General features: G+C 36.0%; 2 non-coding genes across 2 annotated transcripts; both read right to left on the bottom strand.

Annotated features, from left to right (window-relative positions):
- Window positions 1–5,649: 5,649 nt before the first annotated feature.
- Window positions 5,650–5,810, bottom strand: LOC149811482 (U1 spliceosomal RNA). The gene has a single exon (XR_016428657.1). It is a non-coding gene; the product is annotated as a U1 spliceosomal RNA (small nuclear RNA).
- A 4,493-nt stretch (window positions 5,811–10,303) lies between these two features.
- On the bottom strand, window positions 10,304–10,464 carry LOC149811481 (U1 spliceosomal RNA). The gene has a single exon (XR_016428658.1). It is a non-coding gene; the product is annotated as a U1 spliceosomal RNA (small nuclear RNA).
- Window positions 10,465–14,548: the final 4,084 nt, after the last annotated feature.

The following is a 14,548-nucleotide window of genomic DNA, read 5'->3' as shown; positions in this document are numbered from 1 at the left end:
TGAGAAAATGAATGAGAGGAATGTTTTTGTTTTTTTAGTTTGTTTTTTTTGTTTGTGTCTTATATAACTAAAAGTAAAAAATCAACATTCTGATCAGCTTGAATACGAGAGAATGTCTATTGGCAATGAATCCAAAACAAAATGGCAAATTCGTAGGCCCTCAACAAAGCGAGTCTACCCCCAATGGCTAGCAGCCTCATCAAGCAAAGACCATTAAGTTCAAAGAAAGAGAGAAAGGAAAAGTAACTTATTTTGCTTGAGGGGAGAAATGATAATGCATTAAATGCATGTCATTTTATCATACATTCATGCATTTATATGTGGTTTTATGGTTAAGTATCCATGTTTGTAATGTTTTAGGTGCAAAGAGGCTTCAGTTTGAATTCCGCTTAAAATCGAGTTTAAATGAGAAAGATAGAGTTATTTCAAGGTCATGATAACAGTTTTCGAGGAGATTTGGATCCAGATCTGACCCAAAGCCTTCACCGTGAACCTTATATCAAATTCATAATCAAATCCATCCAAGATCCGAAGATCCAAGGTGAGAAAGTTAGATTCACCCTCAAAGATGACACCTAGAGGTAAATTACAAATTTTAATAAATTGAAGGTGATTCTTGAAAATAGCTTAAACTAAGGGTTGTTTTAGGAAATAGGGTAAAATTTGCATATAAAAAGAAAGCTACAACAACCCTAAACTCTTCCAGCAACCTTGGAAGTCGTGTCTTTCTTCTCTCATCTTTTACTTCACGTTTTCTTCTTCCTCTTCTTCTTATTCATGTGTTTATCTTCTTGTTTTCTTTTTCTTTTTTATTTTTCTCCACGATTCTTTTATAAATTTTTGTGTTCTTCACAATCTCTCTATTCTTCTTGCTATATTTTATGTCTAATCGTTGCAGGTATACTCTTTGAGAGCTTCAAATCAGTTTTGGTATGAAAATACCAATTACCTTTATTGATCGGCAGCCAAGAATCTCATCTAGCAACGGTCGACCATCTTTTCTTCTTCATCGATCTCTCCCTTCATAGATTCGACTCCGAGATGTGTGTAGCAAGAGAATATCAACGTGCAACAAGGAAAAGAATGTAGGTACATGTTTTTACGAAAGGTGAACCGCTCTCTTCTTTATAAAATCCGTTGAACAACCCTTGAGGTAAGTCTTCTCACCCACTGCTTGTAGTTAGGTAGAAAATATATTTAATTTGATTAGACGTATAGTTTATTGTTAATTTGTTAAATTAAATAGTTAACTAAATTATTTTCTCATATTTTAAAAGTGTTATTTCGATTAGATAAATTAAAATTAGATAAATTAGATTTACTTGAATAGCGTCAATCAGTATAGTGTGTCCTGCGGTTTTAACGTGTCATAGTTCATTTTGGTCGTTTATTAATTTTAGTTTAATAGTAGTTAGATTGAATTTATTTTCATCCACACTTTTAGGATTAAATTAGTCGATTTTAGCCAAGCGTTTGCTTGAGTTAGCGGTAGATTATTTAGCGTGCGGTTTAGTTTTTCCTTGTATTTTTAATTAATTTTCAGCATTACGCCATCATGTTAGTGATTATTTTTTTATTTATAATTGATTTTAGAATAGTCTTCATTCTGATTAGTATTTAATTAGATTGATTGAGTTGTTTTAATTAATTTTTAATTTCATTATTGTTAGAATTCTAAATCGATAAAGTGAATTTCGCGTCTTATTGTATCATTTCATATGAATTTTTATAGAGTTTCATCCAGGAACAAGGCGGACATGTAACTAGAGGATATTGGCAAAGTCTATGCCGAATTTGAGAAGATTTTGATCTATTTTGACTTTGCTCATCCTCGGTCCAAAGTTGACAGGTCCTGCTGAATTCAGGCTTTCTTTATTTACACATCGGGTAGAATAGTTTAGTTTTTTTATTTTTATTTTTGGGTGTTGCTTTATATTATTTGATATATTAGTGTTAGTTAGGTTTGGTACGTGTGTGTATTGTTTTTTGTCAAGAAAAATAGAGGTTTTTATGTTGACAATTGTTTTTGTCTTTTAGTAGTGTTAAATTAGATAGATTTATTGTTGATTTCCTTTAAGTTGTTTTTGAATTTTGTTAGAATTAATTTGTTTGAGTTTTTAACTGTTAGTCTCGCGGGCTTTTTGTTATTTTGATAATAGTCTTGTTAGTATAGGTATAGTTGTGTTATTTTGTTTTACATGTATTTTCTCGTAAAGGTTGCTACTTGTGGGGGATGATATTTATCATTGCCTCGGTAACTTAGCCTCAAGCAGAAAAATCTCGTACTTAGTTTAGGATTTGCTTTCATTTTAATCGTGTTTACTTTTATCGCATTGTAATTAAAGATATAGTGTAATTTTTTTTGAAATATTAATAAGATGAGAGATAAAAAATCGAGGGATCTGAGTATGGTTAGATGTATCAAAGATGAAAAGCAAAGAGTTTTAGTCAAAGATGAGGAAATTAAGGAGAGATAAAAAAATTATTTTGATAAGCTATTTTATGGAAGCCATGCTCAGGATCTTGGAGACTTCTCCATTCTTTCTCATGAGATGAATCATGACTTCATGCGCAAGATTCAAAAGAAAGAAATTACAGAGGCTTTGAAGAAAATGAAATCAAGAAGGACAGTTGACCCAGATGGTATACCTATCGAGGCTTGAAAATGCTTGGGTGAGAAATGTTTAGAATGGTTGATAAATCTTTTTAACAAGATTTGGCAAAAAAATAAGATGCCTAATGAGTGGAGGAAGAGTATTTTGGTACCTCTATATAAGAACAAGGGTGATATACAAGATTGCACAAACTATCGTGGTATAAAACTCATGAGTCATACTATGAAACTTTGGGAGAGGGTGATTGAGTTTAGGTTGAGGAAGGTTGTCATGATATCGGAGAATCAATTTGGTTTTATGCCTGGAAGATCAACTATGGAAGCTATACATCTTCTTAGACAACTTATTGAGAGAAATGGAGAGAGGAACAAAGATTTGCATATGGTTTTTATTGATTTAGAGAAGGCATACAATAGAGTACCTAGGGACGTTCTCTGGTGGACAATGATGAAGAAAGGTGTTTCTCTCAAGTACATTAGTATAATTAAGGATATGTATGAAGGAGTAGTAACCAATGTCCGCACTTGTGGAGGGGTGACAACCAATTTTCCTATAATGGTTGGGTTACATCAAGGATCTGCTTTAGGCCCTTTCCTATTTGCTATAGTGATGGATGAGCTTACGAGATCAATTCAAGAAAATGTGCCATGGTGTATGTTGTTTGCTGTTGATATTGTTTTGATTGATGAGTCTAGAGCTGGGGTTAATGCTAAGTTAGAATTATGGAGACAGACATTGGAAGCAAGAGGTTTTAAGTTGAGTAAGAGTAAGACAGAATATATGGAATGTCAGTTTAGTAAGCAACGAAGTAGTGATGGGAGTGTAGTGAAGCTTGGTGAGCAAAAAATACCGGTGGTTGATTGTTTTAAATATTTGAGATCTATCATTCAAAAGTATGGAGAAATTGATGGAGATGTAAATCATAGGATAAAGGTTGGGTGGATGAAATGGAAAAGTGCAACTGGAGTGTTGTGCAATCATATAATGTCATTGCGGTTGAAGGAAAAGTTTTATAGGATGACTATTAGGCTTGCTTTACTATATGGTACGGAATGTTGGGCTGCCAAGAGACATCATATTCAAAAAATGAGTGTAGCTGAGATGCGTATGCTTAGATGGATGTGTGGAAATACAATAAAAGATAAGATTCGAAACAAAGAGATACGTAAGAAGGTAGGCGTTGCATCCATTGAAAATAAGATGAGAGATAATCATTTATGGTGGTTTGGACATATTCGGCGAAGGCCCAATGATGCTCCAGTTAGAAAGATAGAGAAATGGGAAAATATATTAGTTAAAAGTGGTCGGGGTAGGCTTAGGAAGACATGGATGGAGATGATAGGAAAGGATATAAATGCTTTGAACCTCACCGAGGATATGGCATTGGATATAAATGATTGGAGGAGAAGGATTCATGTGGAAGACCCTGAATGAATTTCTTTTTTGGTTCATATTGCCGACCCAAATTGTTTTGGGATGAAGGCGTAGTTGTTGTTGTTGTTGTATCATGATTCTATTGGGGAATATTCAAATGCAAATAAAGTTTCTGATATCCATTTCATACCTATGGTGAGTTAAAAATTGTTGCTTTAAGCAATCGTTTTTCAACAAAAACCTGTTTCAAATATAATGGTTCATGCCACTGGTTTGAATGTCCCCACTTATTCAGAAAAGTGAGAACCTGGAAAATTGGCAATGCTGTTTACAATTCAAATTTCTAACTTATCCAACATTTCAATATAAATGGATGCATAGCCTCAAAAGGGGTTTGGCTTAGTGGGATAGGGCCTAGGCCGCTTGGCAAGCAGTCTAGGTTCAAATCCCATGGCCGTCACCCCATGCACAAGCCGAAGCGTGGCGACTTGCTGGGGGCAAGAGGTAAGCCCACAGAGTTTTATACTGGCAGGACAATTACCGTAAGTACGGCAGGCAAAGCCAACACCGCTAGGTCTCTAATCCTGGGGCGGTTTCTTAGTGTAAATATCAAAAAAATAAAATAAATGGATGCATCCAAACACCCCAAGCATTTTGGTTCTTTTTCTCAACCTCATATCTAACCAATCGTTTACAAACAACAGTTGGAGCCACTCAGTCCATACTAGGGGTGGCAAAACCTGACACGATCCGCCAACCCGCCTCTTAGGCGGGTTCGGGTTGGGGGTATGCCAACCCGCCAACCCGGCTGACCCTTTTAATAAACGTGTTAGGCGGGTGGGTCAACCCGCCAACCCGTCTGCCAACCCGCTAACCCGACCCGCCAACCCGACCCGTGAACATGAGAACCCGTTTACCTGACCCAAACCATTTATTAAATGGGTTGGCGGGTCGTGTCGGGTTACCCGTTTATTAAACGGGTCGGGTTCGTGTTTGCCACAGCCGACCCGTTTAATAAACGGGTCGGGTTCGGGTTGAGGTATGCTGACCCGCCAACCTGACACGATTGCCACCCCTAGTCCATACTCTTATAGAAATCAAAATTTTCAACCAAGAACCAATGTCAAACCTTGTTATAGGGATTCGGAAAAAAATCTCACAATAAATTTAAAAAAAAAATGTTTTCACTGTCTCTCTCGGACAGAAACATTAAGGAAATATTAATTGTGTAAAATCTAATACACACACCATGAAATTCAACAAGTTGTTGATGTTAATATAGCATTGATATTGTTATAAAATCATGGTTTTTTAGTAAAAAGTTGATATTTTATGATGATCATGTTTTAGTGTATTTTTGGCCTTTGAAGATATGTACTGCAACAAAAAATTGTTATCTGATATTGTCAACGTCTCTCGGACAGAAACGTGCAATGTTGTCTCGGCCCATACGTTTCGTATAGGCAGAAAATTGATACGATACTAACATGAGTCGGCTATTTTTTAATAAATGCAAAAAATAAATAAAATTAAAATGTTTAATGTTATTTTAATGGTTTTAACATGAGTGATTGAAAATTAACTTAATCTAAAAATTCAGAGAACTTAAACAAAGAATAAAAAAAAATGTAGATTAAAAATTAATTTAATTTACAAATTGATGGGGGCCGCGCGAACGCGTTCCCCCTCTACCACAAATCATGACGTCCACTCTCCCACTTGGGGAGATGGTAGAGAGACGCTCCTCCTGAGTGCAATGGAGGCCGGCTCCCTAGGCAATCGGCCTTATTGATCGCCGATAGACCCCGTCCAGGTAAGTATGACTCCCACTCCAACCTCGTGTCGTTTTATAGCCCATCACCCGACTTGCGTTTCTCCGATTCTTCGATATGGGACTAATGTTTATTGCCCCACGTCTTGCCTTGCCCCCCACCTCTTTCAGCATAAGTGTCCATCCTACCACATAAAAATGCCGTAGCTTGTTTCTTATAGCTCTTTTATTATATACAACTACCTTGGTACTGCAATCAGGAATAAATACAAGCAAAGTCTCTGTTACCCATTTAATGTCTATAGGGATGTCAACGGGTTGGATAGAACCCAATATCCGATCTGAATCCAAATTCGAGCAGCTGGATTCACTAGTCCAGTTTCGATGCAATTAAAAATAGGATTCAGGTTTGGTATTGAGTTTTGCATTGAAACCCAAATCCAAATCTAATTAAAAACCAAATTTTGACTGAAACTTGAATCCGATTAAGTTAATTATCGGGTTTTAAACTAATCGGATCCGAATTCGGTTTTAGCTTTTTGCATCCGACTCTGTCAGATTCAATTATGTCAGATTCGGTAATGCCTTGATCCGACCCATTGGCATCCCTGGATGCCTATGGTGAGGTAAAAATCATTGCTTTATCCAATCGTTTTTCAACAAAAACTTGTTTCATGTTTCTTTGGACTAAAAAAAAACCTGTTTCTTGTATAATGAGTCATGCCACTGGTTCAATATTTGTAATTCGAATTGCTCGATTTGCCAGAGTTAGTTATGGAGCTATTTAGTGTCACAGTGATTTTTGTTCTTTTTCACAACCTCTTGGTGGCTGCTCACACGTTAGGTGTCAAATGATACCTGATAAATGGGTTTTTCTGCCCTTTGGTATTTTTTTTTTCGCAGTTTCAACCTCATAAATGTATTGGGCATGGTCTATTTACCATGAATCCACATGATCATGTGTTTCCCATGAAAAAATGATATTTAGAGCCTTGAAAATTTACAAATATTTTGGACAGTTGAGTTTTTCAACCTTATAAAAACCCACCCATATATCGAATTTGAATGCTTCAAGAGCTGCTCCCTGTAAAAATCAAGTACATAGATCACATTTGCACAGTCAGAATTTATAAATAAAATGAAAAAAACTAAAACACCATTTAGCACCTAATGTGTGAGCAGCTATCAATCACTCATATATATATATATATATATATATATATATATATATATATATATATATATATATATATATATATATATGTGTGTGTGTGTGTGAGTGAGTGAGTGAGTGAGTCAAGCAATCCTTTATTTGCAGCTGCATGGAGCCACTTAGGGGTGTCAACGGCCTAGTTTACCTGGACCCGACCCGAACCAAATCCTATATGGTCCTGGTATGGTGATAAATAAGAATACCTGATTAAGATTCGGGTCCAGAACTGAAGGTCTAATTAATACATGAACCTGAATATGGTTTGTAAAATTTTATACTAGACCTGAACCCAACTGGACTTTTGATTAAAACCCGCAAATTTTCAATGTAAAAATGATAAAAAAATATGATTTTACCAGGTTTGGCTTATGTAGTTCTTATCGTGTCCGAGTATGATTTTTCTTATAGTGGACCCGATTAGGCCTGGGTCTGGACTCGATACTATACCCAAAAATCTGGTCCAAGTTTGGTTTCACTTGTGTCTGAACCAAACTTGACACGTTGACACCCCTAGAGCCACGAACGGAGTCCATACACTTATGGAAGTAAAAAAATTCAAATCAATGCTGCAAATCTTGTTACTAGGATTTTCTCTGAGGAAAAACCTCAATAAATAAAAAAAAAGACTTTGTTTTCTCCATGAAATAATAAGAAATTATCAATTAAATAAAATTTAATACACAAAGTGAGAAAATTATTAATGTTAATATCGCATTGATATTGTTATAAAAACGTGGAGCATTAGTTAAAGGTCACATTTTAAAATGATCATGTTTTAGACATTTGGCCTTTAAAGATACTGCATTAAAAATCACGATGTTTTCAAAATGTCAATGATATTTATCCATGTGTCGGACAGAAACGGAAGTTGTCTAGGATAGAAAGAACCCAAGAGAAGACCCACAAACAAGGCTTTCATTTGCCAATTCATTAATTATAGTTTTTTTCTATTTTTATTTTTTTAGAGGACTAAAAACGGATTCTTTTTCAAAGTCATAAGCATTCTTTCTCTACTGCTTCACATGTACTAGGTGATAGGTTTGCATTTTTCCTTTCAATTGGAACCTTATAATTGTGATCATTTTTTTAAACTAATGTTTACCAAAAGACAAATTTTTACATTAACAAATTATTATTTGATTTCACCCAAATAAAGTAACAAAAAAAAAACATATTCACGTCCTCACACGTGTAGAGAGGTTGCAAGTTCAAAACCCAATGGTAGGTTAACTGGTGGTGGTCTGTCTAACCTTAAGCTTATAACTGGTGGGGTCGCTGCCTAACCCCAGCTTGCCTATTAATAAAAGAAAAAAAAAAGGCCAGGCTTGTTTGGAGCTCGATCACCCAACACACATTGGATATCCGGCCCAATGTTCACTGTGAATAAAAAGAAAGAAAGGTTAATTATCAAAAGAAGAATAATTTACTCGGTATAATCCACCTTCATCTATACATAATGTAATGTGTTGATTCAAAATATTAGTCCTAAAATCCTAAAATTATGGATTTCAAAATATCTTGATATATCAAATGAGGTCATATACTTTATTAAACCTATTGGGAGGGGTAAAATTTTAGCTTCCAAATATCGGTTAATTGAGTCTCCCACTCCAAGTATTATTTCAAGAAGTTCCTTAAACGGGGCTTACTGCAATTGATTCGATGATCCCTATAGAAGAAGGTCAATATTCTCAATCAAAGATACTATTCTCAATCAAAAGGTCAATATGAAAATGAAAGAATTAAGTGAAATTAAATATTCAAAATACATATAATTTATTAAACTTGTTATTTACATGAAAATAAAAGAATTAAGTAGAATTACATACGCTCATTATAAAAAATCTGAACTGGAGTCGGATCTGGTCAGTAGCTGTGGGAGCCAAATCGAGAAAACATTTTTTGATTTAGGGATTGCGTTCCCCATCTAACACAAATTACGACTTGGGGAGATGGTAAAGAGACACTCCTCCACAGTGGAACGAAGGCCGGCCCCCTAGTCAATCGGCATTCTTGATCAACGATAGACCCGTCCAGGTAAAATATGCTTTTACGATCAAAGCACGTGAACTTTTATAAACCTTCACCCAGCCTTGCACTTCTTCCCGCTTCGATGTGGGACTAATGTTTTTTTTTTTCCTTTTTTTTTTATACGCACACGACCACCTTGTCTTTCCCTCACCTGTTTCAGCATATGGGTCCATCGTACCGTATAAAATGCCCAGGCATAACTTGTCTTCTATGGCTCTTTTATTTTTATCAAGCTATCATGATTCTATTGGGGAATATTCAAGTGCAAATAAAGTTTCTGATATCCATTTCATGCCTATGGTCAGTTAAAAATTGTTGCTTTAAGCAATCGTTTTTCAACAAAAAACTGTTTCAAATATAATGGTTCATGCCACTGGTTTGGATGTCCCCACTTATTCAGAAAATTGAGAGAGAACCAGAGAAATTGGCAATACTGTTTACAATTCAAATTTCCAACTTATCCAACATTTCAATATAAATGGATGCATAGCCCCGAAAGGGGTTTGGCTTAGTGGGATGGGGCCTAGGCCGCTTGGCAAGCAGTCTAGGTTCAAATCCCATGGCCGTCGCCCCATGCACAAGCCGAAGCGTGGCGACTCGCTGGGGGCAAGAGGTAAGCCCATGGAGTTTTATGCTGGCAGGACAATTACCATAAGTACGGCAGGCAAAGCCAGCACGGCTAGGTCTCTAATCCTGGGGCGGTTTCTCAGTGTAAATATCAAAAAAATAAAATAAGTGGATGCATCCAAACACCCCAAGCATTTTGGTTCTTTTTCTCAACCTCATATCCTTGTTATAGGGATTCAGAAAAAAAATCTCACAATAAATTAAAAAAAAATTGTTTTCACCGTCTCTCTCGGACAGAAACATTAAGGAAATATTAATTGTGTAAAATCTAATACACACACCATGAAATTCAACAAGTTGTTAATGTTAATATCGCATTGATATTGTTATAAAATCACCATTTTTTAGTAAAAGGTGATATTTTATGGTCATGTTTTAGTGTATTTTTGGTCTTTGAAGATATGTACTGCAACAAAAATCACCAGTCTCTCGGACAGAAACGTGCAATGTTGTCAGAATCGGATATCGGCCGAAAATTGATACGATACTAACATGAATCGGCTATTTTTTAATAAATGCAAAAAATAAATAAATTTTAAATTGTTAATGATATTTTAATGGTTTTAACATGTATCAGGTTTTGATTGAAAATTAACTTAAAACACATTAAGAGATCTTAAACAAAGAATCACAAAAATAAATTGATTAAAAATTAATTTAATTTACAGATTGGTGGGGGCCGCGCGAACGCGTTCCCCCTCTACCACAAATTATGACGTCCACTCTCCCACTTGGGGAGATGGTAGAGCGACGCTCCTCCTGAGTGCAATGGAGGCCGCCTCCCTAGGCAATCGGCCTTATTGATTGCCGATAGACCCCGTCCAGGTAAGTATGATTCACCAGTCCAACCCATTCCCTTTTATAGCCCTTCACCTGCCTTGCACTTCTTCCGCTTCTTCGATACAGGACTAATTTTTTCTTCATCGAACATTGTATGCTCATATGACGTATAAAATAATGTACTTAATGTAATGAGCTTGGCATTGGCGAGTGGCGACCAAACGCTCTATAGTCCGAGTAAAGGATGGACTCTTTCTTGTAGGGTGGTAACCGGTTCAGGCATGCCTGACCCAATCAAGTTGACCCGATTTGATTGCGATACAGCTATGGGCTTGAGCTGGGTCTAAATTCTAGGTTCGGATTGTGAAGGGGTTTTTGTTTTAGAGTGCTGCACAAGGAATGAATTCTTGTGGGTTTGGGTTTGGATTTGACTTGATTTGAACAGCTTGAGGTTTTTATTTTGAAACCGTACACGTTTTCTTGCTTCTTATGGTTAGTTCAGTGCAATATACGTTATCCAGCCCTTGACCCGTTTGTGCTCCTACTAGTGATTCTGTCATCCACACACAACCCACTTTACCATTAGGATTGCAAGGTTACAAATACGGATGTGAATGGGTCATATTTGGTTTAGATCTAGGCATTACTGAATCCAACCTAATTGGATGTAGATTCAGATTCAAGGTCAGATTGGAAAAGGCACTAATCAACCCAAATCTGATTTACTAATTGGGTAGGATTATCGAACTGATTCAAAATGAAATCTGTTTGACGAATCTGAATTCGATTTTCAATTGGATTCCATAGAAGAGCCTTATAATTGTGTTATTGATAGGAGAAAAGATAAAATGTAATACTATGTTTGAGATATTGGTTGCAACTTGAATTACTTAAATTCATTATCCTTTTATCTTGCTTTCCATCTACAAATTGCTGCATTCAACTAGTAAATGTTGATTATTTCTTTTTTTATTTTGGATTCTGGTTTATCTTTTTAATGCTGGACCTATTTTTAGAGTTTTCTCTATATTATAGATTTATATTTCAAATATGCAAAAAAATTTATATTAACAGATTATTATTTGATCTCGCCCAAATAAAGTAACAAAAAAAACATATTCAACCCAACAAATGCTATGACTATTTCGCTATGTATGTTAAAATAACAACGGACTACAAATTAAACAAAAATTAGATTGTATTTTCTGCATGTCAATGTATAAATTTTTACTGAAATATCCCAAATTAAGAAAAAGAAATAAAAACATAAGGTCTATAAATAGATAAATAATAAAAGAGTTAGTGAAGATAGGTTATGGATAGACTAAAAGTTGGTTGCAAATCAAGACTATTTGGGAGGAAAATTGGCCAACTATGTCAAACTATTTGCTAAATCATGATTAATCATGTATATCAGTTATATCATCATAAATCAAATATTATGCAAAACCGTTAGTATCTTTTGGTCTTGCTAGAAAAGCCAAATAATGATCATTAGTAAAATCTTTGTTTAAAGGCTAACCAAAGGAGAGAGAAAAGTTATCACCATTTACCAAAAAAAAAAAGCCAAGTGTTTCACTCCCTATTCTTTTTTTTTTTTTAAGTTCACTTCATCGCTTAGTTTAAATTTCGGGGGAAAACTGGGTTCTGCCCTGCCTCACCCCGTTCGGACCAGGGATGGAGGACATGAAACGGGGATGGAGGTTAAAATCAAAAGCCTTGTGGGGATGGACTTACGATTTTCCCTGCCCAAGCTTGCCCCACCCCGCCCTGTCCCCGATCCTCATTAGTAAAATGCTAAAATAATCTTTAGGGGAAATGGAGCCCGTCTTGCTTTGCCCCGTTTGGACAGAGAATGGAGGACATAAAACCGGGATGGAGACGAAGATAGAGGTTAAATTCAAAACCTGTATTAGGATGGAAGCGAGAATGGAGGGTAAAATTTTAAAATGCGACGAGGGTGGAGACCTTGACCCCCGCCCCGGTCCACTGTCATCCCAACACAAGAGCTTACGTGATACTAAAGATAACAAAGGAAGATAAACAAAAGCTGGCCCTAACGTTCAATGTGAAAGTATCAGTGATCAATTTATCGACCTCCACATATCAGGCTTAAATGGATGGGTGAGCTTCACTTATTGATGATTCAAAAAACTTTGAGGAAAAAAGGTTTAAATTTTGAAGAAACAAAAAAGTTTAATTTTAAGTTTAAGAATTGGTCCATGCCTAACCGTGGTTCACTTAATGCCAACTTAGCGGAAGGATTGTTTTAAACTAACGGTGAAAAAGGCGGGAACCAATTTGCAAAATCTCACAAGGCAGGGATTATTTTGCAAAAAAAAACTCAAACTAATTCATCGATTGTTTTTTCTGAAATGCATGGATTCAACTAAGCGGTCCTTAGACTTTTTCTTTTAGTTTTTATATTTTTTTTATGGTGCATGATAGCATGGGTATGGCTGGGTAGAATCATAGTGACAAACAAAAATCTTGTGATACTATTGCGAGAAATTGCCTGAAAGATTAAAACGGTAATTTCTTGAGAGATTTATAAAAAAACATAAAATACCACGATTTAAACGTGATATTTACATTTTAAACAGCTGTTTATTCATGTATTTTTATTTTAAATAATTTTTTTGATATTTTCTTAGAAAGAAACATTTTTTATAATTTTTAATTTATTTTTTTATTGCCGAGATTTTGCCAAAAAAAAACACAAGATTTTATGAAAAAAAATTAATTTCTCACTTGTTTTTTGAAAAATGAGATTTTGCTGATAAAAACGTTTGTCAGTATGGGTAGAATCAATACTTAATGAAGGAGACAGTAGACCAAGTAATTTTGTGTTCATCCAGACTTAATATGATGATAGCATTAGTGGCCTTCTGAAAACATGAGAAGTAGGGGTGGCAAAACCTGACACGACCCGCCAACGCGCCTCTTAGGCAGGTTCGGGTTGGGCTTAAGCCAACCCGTTTAATAAACGCGTTGACCCGCCTAACCCGTTTATTAAATGGGTCGGGTTCGGGGTATGCCAACCCGCCAACCCGGCTGACCCGTTTAATAAACGGGTTAGGCGGGCGGGTCAACCCACCAACCCGTTTTCCCGACCCAACCCATTTATTAAACGGGTTGGCGGGTCATGCCGGGTTACCCGTTTATTAAATGGGTCGGGTTAGTGTTTGCCACACCCGACACATTTAATAAACGGGTTGAGGTATGCTGACCCGCCAACCCAACCCTATTGCCACCCCTAATGAGAAGTAGGGATGTCAAAGGTATATATTCAAGTCAGACATCCGACAAAATTGAAATCCGTTTAGGCTCTGTTTGAAATCTTGTATTTGGTGTTGAGATGCCAAATCCTGGATTTCACAAATACAGGATTTGAGAGCATTGGGATTTGCCTAATCTCAATGCTGTTTTGGATCCATTTTAGGACTCTGGTTGGAGTTGGCATCTCCTTTCCAACTGCAGGCCACCATATTGACAAATATTGCGAGATTTATGAAAATCTTAAGATAATATCATGAGAAATTGCTTGAAAGTTTAAAACGGCAATTTCTTGAGCGATTTTAAAAATGATAGAGATAATGTCATTCTGATTTTTTTAAGACTTGGGGAGTCTTGCTTTTGAGGAATTTTGATAAGAACCAGGGTAGGTTTTTATGTATGATAATGATAGGGATCATGTCAACTTGAGGTAGGCATTTATGGATGAGTTTTTATAGCATGAGCAAATTCTTCTCTTTCAATGGACACCCCACAAAGAATCTCTCACAATAGGATCTAAACTTTATAAGCCTACGTTAGGAGAGCAGATAAGATGATCTATCAAATCACTTTAAGAAAGTGATTTGACATCTTCACCGTCCATTGCTTCATTCCACAGGACCACATTGTTCTTGGAGACATTGTGGACGGTGAAGATGTCAAATCACTTATCTTCTCACCTAGCTTAGGCATAGGCCAATGATAAGGCTGGGAAATGAGCTGAATGAGTTGAGCTTGAAATGTTCAAGTTTGAATTTTATCTGAATTCAATCTCATAATGAGCTCCAGCAAAATGAGCTCGAGCTCGAAATGGCTTGTTTATAGAAAAAAATGCACTGTTTAGAGCTTAAAATAATATAA

Source organism: Nuphar pumila, chromosome 17 (genome assembly GCF_984573655.1).
Source record: "Nuphar pumila chromosome 17, dmNupPumi1.hap1.1, whole genome shotgun sequence".
Lineage (NCBI taxonomy): Eukaryota > Viridiplantae > Streptophyta > Magnoliopsida > Nymphaeales > Nymphaeaceae > Nuphar > Nuphar pumila.
This window is presented reverse-complemented; position numbering and strand designations above follow the sequence as displayed.